The sequence below is a fragment of the Lathamus discolor genome, chromosome 24, assembly GCF_037157495.1.
Source record: "Lathamus discolor isolate bLatDis1 chromosome 24, bLatDis1.hap1, whole genome shotgun sequence".
Taxonomy (NCBI): Eukaryota; Metazoa; Chordata; class Aves; order Psittaciformes; family Psittacidae; genus Lathamus; species Lathamus discolor.
In genome coordinates, this window is record NC_088907.1 from 2,785,326 (window position 1) to 2,797,133 (window position 11,808).

Consider the following 11,808-nt stretch of genomic DNA (forward strand, 5'->3'; position numbering starts at 1 on the left):
GCTGCACGGGGACGAGTCAGTGTGCACCCCGATAAGGAGGCGCCGTGTAGGGACCTGCCACTGCCCACCCGTGTGTGAGCTGTGGAGAGGTCAAGAGTTGGGAGCATAAAGATCCACTGGGATATTGGGGACCCTTGGGAGAAGGGCAGGGACACCCCATGGTGGCCACAGCAGTGGGGTGAGCTGGTGGGGAGAAGGGTGCTGGGCATGATGGGGCAGGTCCTGAAGGACACGGATCTCACTGGCTTTTCATGGGGGACACAGCCTTTGGGTCCTCCCCATTCATGGGGGTTCAGCCTTGCGATGGGAAGACCCCAACCAAACCCCGAGCACGCAAGGGCCAAAACCTCGTGTCCGGAATCAGCACGGGAAGAGCAGAGAAGTGGGGACCCCCAGCCCCCCAAGGCCTTGCAGTGCGAGCAGCTCCCCCTGCCCTTGGCTCCCTGCCCCAGTAAAGCCCCATCTGCAAACTGGGAACGCTGGGGGAGTGCTACGGGACAGCCCCGCTCCCCCCCCACCCTGCACCCCGCCTGCCTTTTCTCATTGAAATGAGGAGCTTTTTAGCGCGGAGGGAAGCATTGAAAAGGGCTTCCCAGCGAGGCTGGGCTCTGCGGGTGCGAGCGGAGCCTTTCCCCCCTCTTCCCCTTTCTTCCCTTTGAATCAAACCAGATGTCTCTCCTATGAAATGCGATTGCAGGAGCTTACACTGGGGAGAGACAATGCAGAGAGACGCGAGGCTCGCACCGAGCCCCATCGCGGCGGCTCGGGCCGAGGCCACGGCTGCGGTGCTGCCGGGGAAGGGGGTGCCAGGGCTGCCTTGTCACCCCCCCCTCCGCTCCTATTCCCTGCGGTCCCCACTCTCTGCCTCCCAGATCCCTGCAGCGGAAAAGGTTCCTCTCTCTTTCTCCCTCCCCTTTCTGGGTCTCCAAAGCGAGGAGAAGCTCAGCTTGCAGATGAACTAAGCAGATGGGGCACCCAGCGCAAGGAAATGTCTCATCCACTGACTCAGACGGTAAGGTGTTGCTGGAGCTTTCCCTGCAACTTTGCCCAGGCGCTTTGGGAACGGGAATTCTGCTTGCCTTTAGGCTTAGTCGGGGCGATGCTGGGGTGCTGCTGGGGTTGGTGGTGGTGGCAGGTCCCTGGTGCTGATGGGGGGCTCAATGGCTCGTGTATCTGTTCTTTTAACCCCTGCGTGGGGCTGGGGCTTGTGGAAGGCCGGCACTTTGGGATGTTTTCCGAAGTGGTGTCTGGATTGGGATGGATCACGGCTCTGTGTGCACAGCCACGCACGGAGGTGCATGGGCCAATCCGTGTGTGTTTGATACATGTGGCTGTTCACACTCGCGCTGCCTCTCGCACACGCTTAAATCCATGTCGAGAGATGGTGTGCATCCATGGAAGCGTGTGTGCTCCAGGCGTGCGTCATGGACTCATGGAATGGGTTGGGTTGGAAGGGACCTTAAAGCTCATTGAATGCATGCCTATGTGCTGGTGTGCTCCTGCGTGCATCCGTGTGCATACATGCAGCGGTGGTGTTGGGAAGCCCTCCTGTTTTGTCCTGTGGATGATAGACCAACATTCCCATCTGTCCCAGTTTGGGCTCATCCTTTGCGGCCAATAGAGATGCTCTGCAGGGATCACTGTGGGCAGAGGTTTCTGCTTCCAAGCTCCATTGTCGGTTGTGTCCCGGAGCTTTCCATAAAGTGAAAGGAAAAGGAAAGGGCAAAACCAGAGCTCCGAGCTCTCAAACGGGCCCCAAACCCATCAAACCAACTGCAAGGTCTGTGTTGGGGTCCGTGCCCAGGGAGCTCCATCACTTCGCGTCCTCAAACCCGAGCATTCCCATATCCGGGTGAATCACAGAGCTGGGAATTTCAGGCAAACAGGAATGCTTGGAGGATAATGGCGAGAGTTGGCAACAGGGGCAATGACTAATCCCGATGGGTCCCTGATAGCAACGTGTCTCGCTTCATGCTCTATTTTGGGGGTGTAGCTGGGCTCCGACCAAGACTTTTGATCCTCCTCCTGGTGCTCCGACAGCTTCGGAACGATCTCCCCTCCCGTCTGGCACTGCTGCCCTGTGGGGAAGCTGCATTGCCCTGGTGATCCAGGTTAAAGTTAGCACCGCAGGTGGCCGGCATTGCCTCCATGAGCTGGAAGCAACCACTGGGGCTCCTCTCACGGGACTGGAATGTTTGCAGCTCCCTGGATGGGGGTGGGAAAGGTTCTTTCCTGGTGCCGGCTTGGATGGGGAGCCCGGGTACTTCGGGATGGGCACGGCTCCATCCCCTCTGCACCCAGCCTTTTGGCACCAGCACAGCCTTGCAAAGCTGCTCTTTCCAAAGGCTTGGAAATCCACAGGCCTGGAAAAAGGGGGGGGGGGGGGGAATTGGAGGGGGGGGGGTGGAAAGAGGGATTAATTAAAACCAGGGATGCCGGAAGCTCTGCCAAGAGGAGAGGTTGGGATCATGTAGCAGCATCACGTGCTCCTCACCCCTTTCCTAGGCAAGAGCTTGCAGCGGGATCAAAGGGAAGGGAGGAACTGCAAACCGTGCCTGATGCCAGAGCCAGGGAAGGGGTGTTCGGGCAATGGGAAGCCCTAAAGCTGCCGCTGAGTGTCCTGAGGCTGAGCATTAACTCCCGTTCACCATGGAGAGCAAAGAGATGCTCGTTCTAGGTTCATCCCTGGTCGTAATGAACTTCCGAGGGTCATTCGTGCCCTCGATGCGAAGTGAAGTCGGGCACTTCCCAGGCCTGCATCCCTCCTCCCGTGGAAGCACCCGGGGTGTCTGTGAGACAGCCCTGCTTGAATGCCGGCTGAGCATCCCCGTTTCATCACGGAGGCACAGAACCACGGGATCCCAACCTGCTTTGTGTTGCAAAGGACCTCAAAGCAGGGACCCCTTCTACTAGAGCCGGTTGCTCCAAGCCCCATCCAGCCTGGCCTTAAACCCTGCCAGGGATGGGGCAGTTGGATTCCCTTTAACTGCTGTGAGGGGGGGGGGGGCAGCAGGGAGGCAAAAGGGTGACCAGGACACCCTTTTTTAAGCCTTTTCTTCCTTTTCCTGTCCCATGAGACTGGAGCGAGGGCTCTGGATGTCACCTCCGCATCCCAGGGCAGCTCCCTTCCATCACTGCTCAGCCACATGCGGAACAGGAGCATCCCAAAGCCTCTAAAGCCGGAAGGGATCCATCCCATCCCGCACGTAGATGGAGTTTGGAGGCCACCAAGGGCAGGGGCATGCCCATGCATCCCCATCTGCAACAGCAAGCGTCCCTACAATGGGCCCTCATTGGAAACCTCTTGGCTCGATGGCAGCACCGGTAGCAGGAGGTACCGTGCTGCCCATGCAGGATCCTCAAGTGCTTTGCAAACATTTGCTCATTAAGCTCTTGGATGAGATAAGTAAATTACCACAAAGCTTTGGGCCAAAGCTCCTTGAAGTCCATTGCTTTTGGGGAATCCAGATCCATGGGATCAGGCCCAGGAGAGCAGATTTAACCCCCCCCCTCCCCAATTTGGTTAAGAGCTCAGCATATTGCCTGCAGATGGAGGGTTAAGCCCTGGGGACAAGCTGGTGTGGTGCTGGTTTGCTGGGGATGGGAGTGGGTCTGGGGCCAAAGTGCCCTAAGGTTGGTAAAGGAATTCCTGCGACTTCCAATCTGGGTGATTTTAGGTCTGGGATGCAAAAGGGGAGCTCATTTCCAGGGCCTTTCCCTTATTCCTGCTGCTTGGTTTGTTTTCCAAGGAATGCTTTTCCCTTCCTGTTGAAATCCCACCTTTTGCAAGCAGGGCATTCCTGATGTCAGTGTGTAGAACACCCTATGGTTTTCCATGGAATCCCAGCCTGCTCTTGGCTCGAAGGGACCTTATGAAGACAGGCTGAGGAAGTTGGGGCTTTTCAGCCTGGAGAAGAGAAGGCTACGTGGGGACCTCATAGCAGCCTTCCAGTACCTGAAGGGGGCCTATAGGGATGCTGGGGAGGGACTCTTCATCAGGGACTGTAGTGACAGGACAAGGGGTAACGGGTTAAAACTGAAACAGGGCAAGTTTAGATTGGATCTAAGGAGGAAATTCTTTCCTGTGAGGGTGCTGAGGCACTGGAATGGGTTGCCCAGGGAGGTTGTGCGTGCTCCATCCCTGGCAGTGTTCAAGGCCAGGTTGGATGAAGCCTTGTGTGGGATGGTTTAGTGAGAGGTGTCCCTGCCCATGGCAGGGGGGTTGGAACTGGATGATCTTGAGGCCCTTTCCAACCCGAACCATTCTGTGATTCTATGATTCTAAAGCTCTTGCAGTTCCAACCCGCTGCAATAGGCAGGGCCACCTCCAGCTCGGCGTGCGAGCACCTTCCTCCCTCCCTTCCCCTTTCCCTGCTGTATTCCACGGCGCGTTGTGCCGGAGATAAGGAAAGTCATCGCGTCGCACGTGACGCCTCCTTCCCAGGGATGCTTTAATCATCCCATCATACTCCCGAGCTCTTCCTGCTGCTACTAATTTTAGGCTCGTGGTGGAAGCTGCCGCACGGGGTGGGATGGAGCCTGAGCCATGCAGGTGCAATCGCAGCCGCGCACCTCCTTGCTCTTCACGCTGCTCCTGCATCCCGCACGGCACCGCAGCCCGGCCGTTGGGAATGCTTGGGAAAAGGTCCCGAGAGCGCATCCAGCGGCTTTGAAGCTGCTTGTGCAAGCCCAGGGATGGGATCCAAAGGGACCCGGAGAGGTTGCGAGGGGTGGGAGCCTCTCGGATGAACTCAGCCTTGGTTGAGGCTGGTCCCGTAGGTTCGGATCAACGCGCACGCAGCCAGGGATGGCGCAGCCACAGCTTCTCCGGACACGGCCTCAACCCCATCTTTGGCTTTGCTTCCGAGGGTGCTGGAGCGTGCCAAAGCACGCGGGGAAGCAGAATCAGGCCCTGAGCCAATTGAACCCCTCTTCTTATCAGTCTAGACATCCTCATTATCCAGATAAATGTCTGATCCCTCCCTGAATCCCACTAAGCTCCTGCCTTTAGGGCTCGGAACGCAGAGGGCACTCGCCTTCACCCAGCGCTTCCCTTTGGATTCGAGCTGCTGCCCCCAGTTCCTGCGCTTGGGAGCGGGGCGCGGGCAATGCGTTCTGAAGAGTTCTTGACCACTTACAAGTCATTGCTAAGGCCTCTATCACTGTTCTTTAATAGATCCTGTTAATTATTATTATTCATTTGCTTTAAAAGAAGGGTTGCCATAGCAACGGGGAGATGGGAGCTGCTTTTCAGGCACGTCAAGTGGACACATCCTCCTGCAGCCCACCACAGGACAGGGAGGCCTGGGATGGAGCTGGTGCTGTGCTTAGATCCCTGTGTGGACTGGGACCAGCAGGGAAGGTGACAGCACAGGGAAGAGATTGGAGCAGCTCCCAGTGTCTAAAGGGGGCTACAGGGATGCTGGAGAGGGGCCTTCATCAGGGACTGGAGCGATAGGACAAGGGGTGATGGGTTCAAGGGGAGATTTAGGATGGGTATAAGGAAGTTCTTCCCTGTGAGGGTGGTGGGACACTGGAATGGGTTGAATGGGGAAGCTGGGGCTGCCCCATCCCTGGCAGTGCTCAAGGTCAGGTTGGATGGGGCTTGGAGCATCCTGCTCCAGCGCAGCCTTAAGGGGAAGCAGCAACGCTGACAACCACTTGTTCAGTGGCAGCACATCCTGTTCACCCATTCTCCATTCACCCCGGTGCCAGCCTCCATCCCCATGGGATCATGTGCTCCCTGGGGCTGGGCTCACTCTGCTCAGCCTGATGGGATGTGGGGCCGGGGCTGCCCCATGTGTGGGTAACTCAAGTATGTGCAGCCAGGACCCATGGCGGGGGTGATGCTGTAGTGGTCCCCATGGGGACAGCCCTGCAGCTCCGGGCTGCTCAAGAGCTGCCTGAGGAGCCCGAGTGGAAGAACACAAAAGGGAGGCAGGAGGGGCTGGGAAAGAGGGAAGGAGGGAGGGAGAATCCCCCCATGGCCGGCAGCTAATCCCGGCTCTGCTCCGAGAGGGATCTCGGATAACAACGCTCCACGGTGGAGGCCAGATGGGGTTGATTTAATAGCAAAGCAGGGGGCTTGGGATCACTACCGAGGGGCTGGGTCCTCTGCAGGCAGCAAAGGGCACCGGGTGTGGATCCAGGCTGGAGCTGCGGGCAGCCCAAGAGATTCCCATTGCATCCAGGCATGGAGGAAGCTTCCCACTCCTCAGCATCCTGGAGGGGAGAAGGTGGCTCAGGACAGCGCCATCCCATCCCTGGGACTTGCCACAGGGTCGGGTGAGGGAGCAGCATCCAGAGCAGCGATGCTGATGCTGGGCTTTCCACTGCTCCTGCCTCAGATCCTGCCCTGCCTTTGCCTTGGAGAGGATGGATTTGGCTCCCCTGCCTGGTGGCCGTGGCACGGAGGGAGCTCATCCCACTCGAGATCCCTGGAAACAGGGATTGGAGCATCCACGGGCAGCGCTGTCCCGGGACCGGCCTCGCCTCCTCTGCACTGCACACGGTGGACACGAGGTGGCGCTGCCGGTCGCTGCCTGGGAAACCGGGATGCGCTGAGCCGAGCCCTGTGCGGCTGGCAGCGAGCATCCCAATGCCGTTGGGATGCAGGTCCCACTGCTCAGAGTGGGCTGCTCAGAGCCTGGATGCTGGAATGATGCTGTATAACCTTTAATCATCATCCTACTGCTCAGAGTGCACTGCTCAGAGCCTGGATGCTGGAATGATGCTGTATAACCTTTAATCATCATAGAGTTACAGCATGGGATGGAGCTTAAAGCTCATCCGGGTGAAGAGCTGAGATGGAAAGGGCTGGAAGAAGGCACTTACCCCAAACAGAGTCACCGAGGCAGGGACCTGCGCATCCCGGATGGATGAGCTGTGAAGTGGAGGGGATGCTCTATGGGGTGGGCAGAGCACTGTGGACCAGGCAGGGCACATCTAAAGAGGCCAAGCTTTGCATAGAGAAGTGGAGGCAGCTGGAAGGGGAGACTCACCTCCAGCAGGAGGGCTCTGCCTTTGTGATGGGAGCCAAAGGGATTCCTGGCTTTCCATGAGTTATTCCCAGTGGCCTCTGTCCTCCAGCCCCTCTGGTGCAGCGGTTCCGGCTCTTGGCGCATCCATCTCCATCCTTATGGCTCTGGGGATGCCTGCACAGACCCCATTCCCGGTACCCCCAGCTCCATCCTGCCCAGTGCAACCCAACCCTCGCCAGGCTCTCCCTGGTTTCCCCCATCCCAAACCCTCTCTGTGGGTTGGAAACAGCAGCGGAACCACGGGGTTTGCGAAGCCCAAGCCCAGCACTTGGCAACGGGCAAACAAACAGCCCTGGGCCCAGCGAGCACGGAAGCAGCCGCTCGGTGCAGCCGTTTCCCTTTGGGGTTTCATCTGCTCCTTCCCAACCTCTGCTGCCTTTTACATCCAAATCCCTGCAGGAAAACTCCCGTTGCTCCTCCACACACGTACCCGGGCACGAGCAGCACCGGGGATCTCTGCCTGGCTTTAGCCAGCACACAGCTCCCCTTCCCAACCGCATCCCAGGGTTCCAATCCCTTCCCTGGATGCACAGAGCTTCCTCCCCATGGAATCCCAGGCTGGGTTGGGATAAAGGGAGTTTAAAGCTCTCCCTGTTACCAGCCCCCTGTGGGCTGTGTCCCCTCCTGCTGCTGAAGGCACGCTCCCTCCCCAGCACTGAGGATCCGGCTGCTCCCATGGGATGCTCGACGCGCCACGCGCACGGAAAAGTGGGAGTCAGGAGCTAAAGCCCCATCAATGCTGGGTTTGTCCCTTCAGATCCCACTCTCTGGGCTTCTCAATGGTGCTTGGTCACGCTTGAAGTTGCCTCCGCTCCTGGGTATCCATGGATGCGGCCTCTGGACACATGGCCCCTTCCCCAGGGATGCTGCCAAGCAGCACAGAAGGAGCCATCCCTGGATGCGGGATGCTGGTACCCACCCACAGGGGCTGCGGGGGATGCAGGATGCTGTTGGGATACACGGAGTGGTCCTCCTGGGATACCAGGAGCACTGAATCCGGTGCTCGCCGCCCATCCCCGGCCTTTCCCAGTTTTCCCTTTCCTAGGCAGCACAAAGGGATGTGGATATTTGCACAGCGGGCGTGTGGCTCTGGGTGTGTGTCCCGGCACCGTGCACCTTGTCCCTGCCCGCATCCCTGTTCCTATCCATTGTCGGAGGGAGGGGGCGATGCCGGCGGCTGCTCTTTGGCACAAGGTGGGTTTCATCCATAGGGAAAAGGTCAGGATAAACCCATCCTGAACCCCCCCGGGAGAGATTTCATTGCAGGATCCTAAAAGCCCCCAAGCAAGCGAGTTGGGAGCATCCACCCAGGGCACGTAGGAACCGCAGCAGCTTCCGCGCACAGGGAATTCCCTGCGGATCGAGGAGAGGTGCCAGGAGCCTGGAGCTGGGCTGGAGGATGCTGGAAGCTCAGCAGGGCCATGCGGAGCCCAGGGTAGGGGGGGATCAATGGCTTTTCCCCACCTTTCCTGCAGGCTTCCAGTGCCGCAGCCAGGGAATGCTGAGCACCGGCCATGGCCTGGCTGCTCTCCAGCTCCATCCTGCACAAACATCCCCGGCGGCAGCTCCAGTGCCCTGCGAGGAAGCAGGGAGCTGGGATTGCGCTGGCCTTGGGATGAGGCAGCTCCGCATCCTGCCCGCGGCGCTGGCTGAAGCCGTGCCAGGGCTTGGAGCCTCCGCCGGTGTTTTCCATGCGCAGCCCAAACGGGAAGGAACCTTCCCAAAGCGCATCCCATTGCCTGCGAGCGGTGCTGCTGAGGGATTACCCCAGCTTCAGGTGGGGAATGGGGGCAGGATGGAGCCCCCAGCCCTGTGCCTGCGGTGCTGGAAGAGCCAGGGCTGTTAGAGACCTTTATATAGCACAAAGAGTGAGAGCAGCCAGGGACAGAATGAATCATGGGATGAATCACGGATGGGTTTGGGTGGGAATGGGCCTCAAAGCTCCTCCAGCTCCGAATCCCTGCCACGGATAGGGACACCTTCCACTAGAGAGGATGCTCCAAGCCCCATCCAACCCGGCCTTGGATACTGCTAGGGATGGGGCATCCAGACCGTCTCCATTCAACCCATCCCAGTGTCCCATCACCTTCCTAGGGAAGAGCCTCAGATCCCATCTCCATCTCCCCTGTGGCAGGTTAAAGCCGTTCCCCTTGTCCTGCCCCTGCATCCCTTGTCCAAAGCCCTTCTCCAGGATTCCACACTCAGAAAGGTGCCTCTTGCAGGGAAATGGGGTATTCCGGGTGGATGGACACGTGGTCCAGGGGCTGTATGGAAACCAGGCTGCTCCTGCTCCATAGGAACAACCTAGGGATGGGGCAGGAGGGCTCGGCCTCCATCTGGGAGTTGGGGAAGGACCACAAAGCAACGTGAGGCCAAACCAGCTTTTCCTTCCAGCCCCTCCTCTCACAGCCAAGCCCAGGGATGCGTTTTCCATTGGGATACCTGGAGCGGCCGTTCAGCACCTCCTGGGTTAGGGAAGAGCCCAGCGCCTGCCCCAGCACCCCAGGGGTTGCTCCTGCCTCTGCTGCTCCATCCCTGGCAGAGGTGACTCATTCCAGCATCCCAGAGGGACACAGCAGGGACCCGCACCATGGACCACTCTGCTGAGCACAGCGGGGCTGAGGGTGCTCATGGATCCTGGGATGCTCGGGCAGGATTGGTGCCATTCCTGCTGCTGGCACTTCAGAGCTCCCCCCCCCCCCCCCCCCGGCCACTGCTCACTGTGAATCCCAGCCCTTGCCACAAATGCAACTGGTAAATCTATTAATTTTCCAGCTCTAATTGATGTATCGCTGTAATTACCTCTTATAACAAGGCAATTAGAGCCTATTAGAGAGTATTAGCTAATTAAAGCTCCTCTACACGTACGCACCAGCCCCCTTATGTGCACAACAGATTTGGGGGGGGGGGGGGGGCGTGGAACTGGAAGCCCAGCACAGGGCCTTGCAGGTCAGCACCATGCACTGGGATGCTGGATGGGGAGATCCAGGTCTCATCCCTGCCTCTACCGCTGCATCCCTTCATCCTTGGGCACGTCACTTGCTGTTATGGATAAAGGAGGGGGACCTCTGGGTATGGTCAACCCAGTGATTTTTGGCTGCCTGGGATCCAATGGGAATATACTTGGAGGCTGGGATCTTCTCCTGCTGGTAGCGGGGTGGGCAGGGATGCAGGGTTAATGCTTTGAGGCTTTGTTGGCCAGAAGGGAGGCTTGGAAAGAGCAAATTCCCACGTGGAGATGGGATGCGTCTGCTTTGGAAAGAGCTGGAGGAAGGATGCCAAGGGGCAAGGGGAGCGCAGCGCAGAGGGAAGACCCCCAGGCTCCTTGGGAAGAGCCCCATTCCATAGGGCTCTCACTCACGGCGCATCCCCATCCCACGGCTCTCCATGGATGCAGCCCCGGATCTGCAGCCTCTCTCAGCACCCCAATCCCGCAGCGCTCCATGGTTCCAGGCTTCCTTTGTTGGCCGAGGAGTGTTGGAGGCTGCAAAGAGGTTGGAATTCCAGGGATGGGGCTGATTCCTGCCTTCCGAGTCCCGCTGGGAGAGACAGAGCCTGTGCTGGAGCCACGCAGCCTCCTTATCCATCCCTCCATCGCCCCTCACATCCCCTGCGCACCGCTCCTCACGCTCACACTGCTCCAGCTCATGGAAACCACAGGAATTCCCAGTTCTGGGCACAGATCCTGGCCTGGCAGTGGCAGGGATGGGAGGTGCTGAGCGTAGCCTCATCCCTCTGCTCATCTGCTTCGAATTAAACCCCTCCTGCCTTGCACAAGGACCAAGAACCTCTTTGCCATCACAACCCACGGCTGTGTCGGGTCGGGTTCATCCTGCCCTGGTCCAAAGCAGGGCTGATGGGGATGATGGAGCAGGAGAAGGGCATCGCAGCAATCAGTGCAATGGGAGCCAAGCCGGGGCTGCCACCCCGCTAAGGAGGGTGACAAGAGCCCCCCCAAGCCCCCAGTGTGTGTCTGGGAATGATGAGACCCAAAGCCAGGAGCCAGGATACGGCCCCTGCTGCACCCATGACCCTTAGCTGGGATTATTAACTATTGCCCAAGCCCTTCCCTGTGCCTTTGCCCTGGCTGCGGTTTCCATGCGGAGCCAAAGCAGCTTTAACCCCGTTGCCTTCAAGCCCTCACGTCCCCAGCCCCATGCGTGGGGGTCCCGAGGGCTGGGAATGGGATAAGTGAATGGGGGACATGGGGAAGAGGAGCGGATGGGGAAGGGGCTGGAGCTGCAGGCGTGGAGGGGAAGGGCTGTTGCTTCCCAACGTTGGCTCCCTCGGCATTCCCTGTCCCCACCCCGGTGGCAGTGACTCAGGGAGCCGGGATTAATCATTCCCGGAGCGCGCATGCCCCCACACGTGTGGCCCTCGCCCTGTGCCCCATGTGTTTGTTGCTCTGGTTGCTGGGTGAGTCATCCCCAGCCTGCCCGCGGCTTTCCTGCTCCTTGTGCGCAGGGAAGGGAATGGAGCTCGGGATAGCCGCGGATCGGAGTGCGCCGGCTCCCGCTGATGTCCCCAGCCATGGGATGCAGCTCCCGTTCCAGCTTTCCTCGCTGCAGAGCCCAGCGTGGCAAGCAGGAGCCTGCAAAGGAGGAAGCTGAAGCGCCCGCAGCCACCCTTCCTGGGGTGCTGCTTCTCCATTCCCATTGCCATTCCCAGTTTTCCATCTCTTGTTTGGCTTTGAGGGGCCAATGAAGCACCCCCTTCAGTAGCACTGGGGGTGCCAGGAAGCAGATCTGGAAGTTGGGAGCTGCTGAGG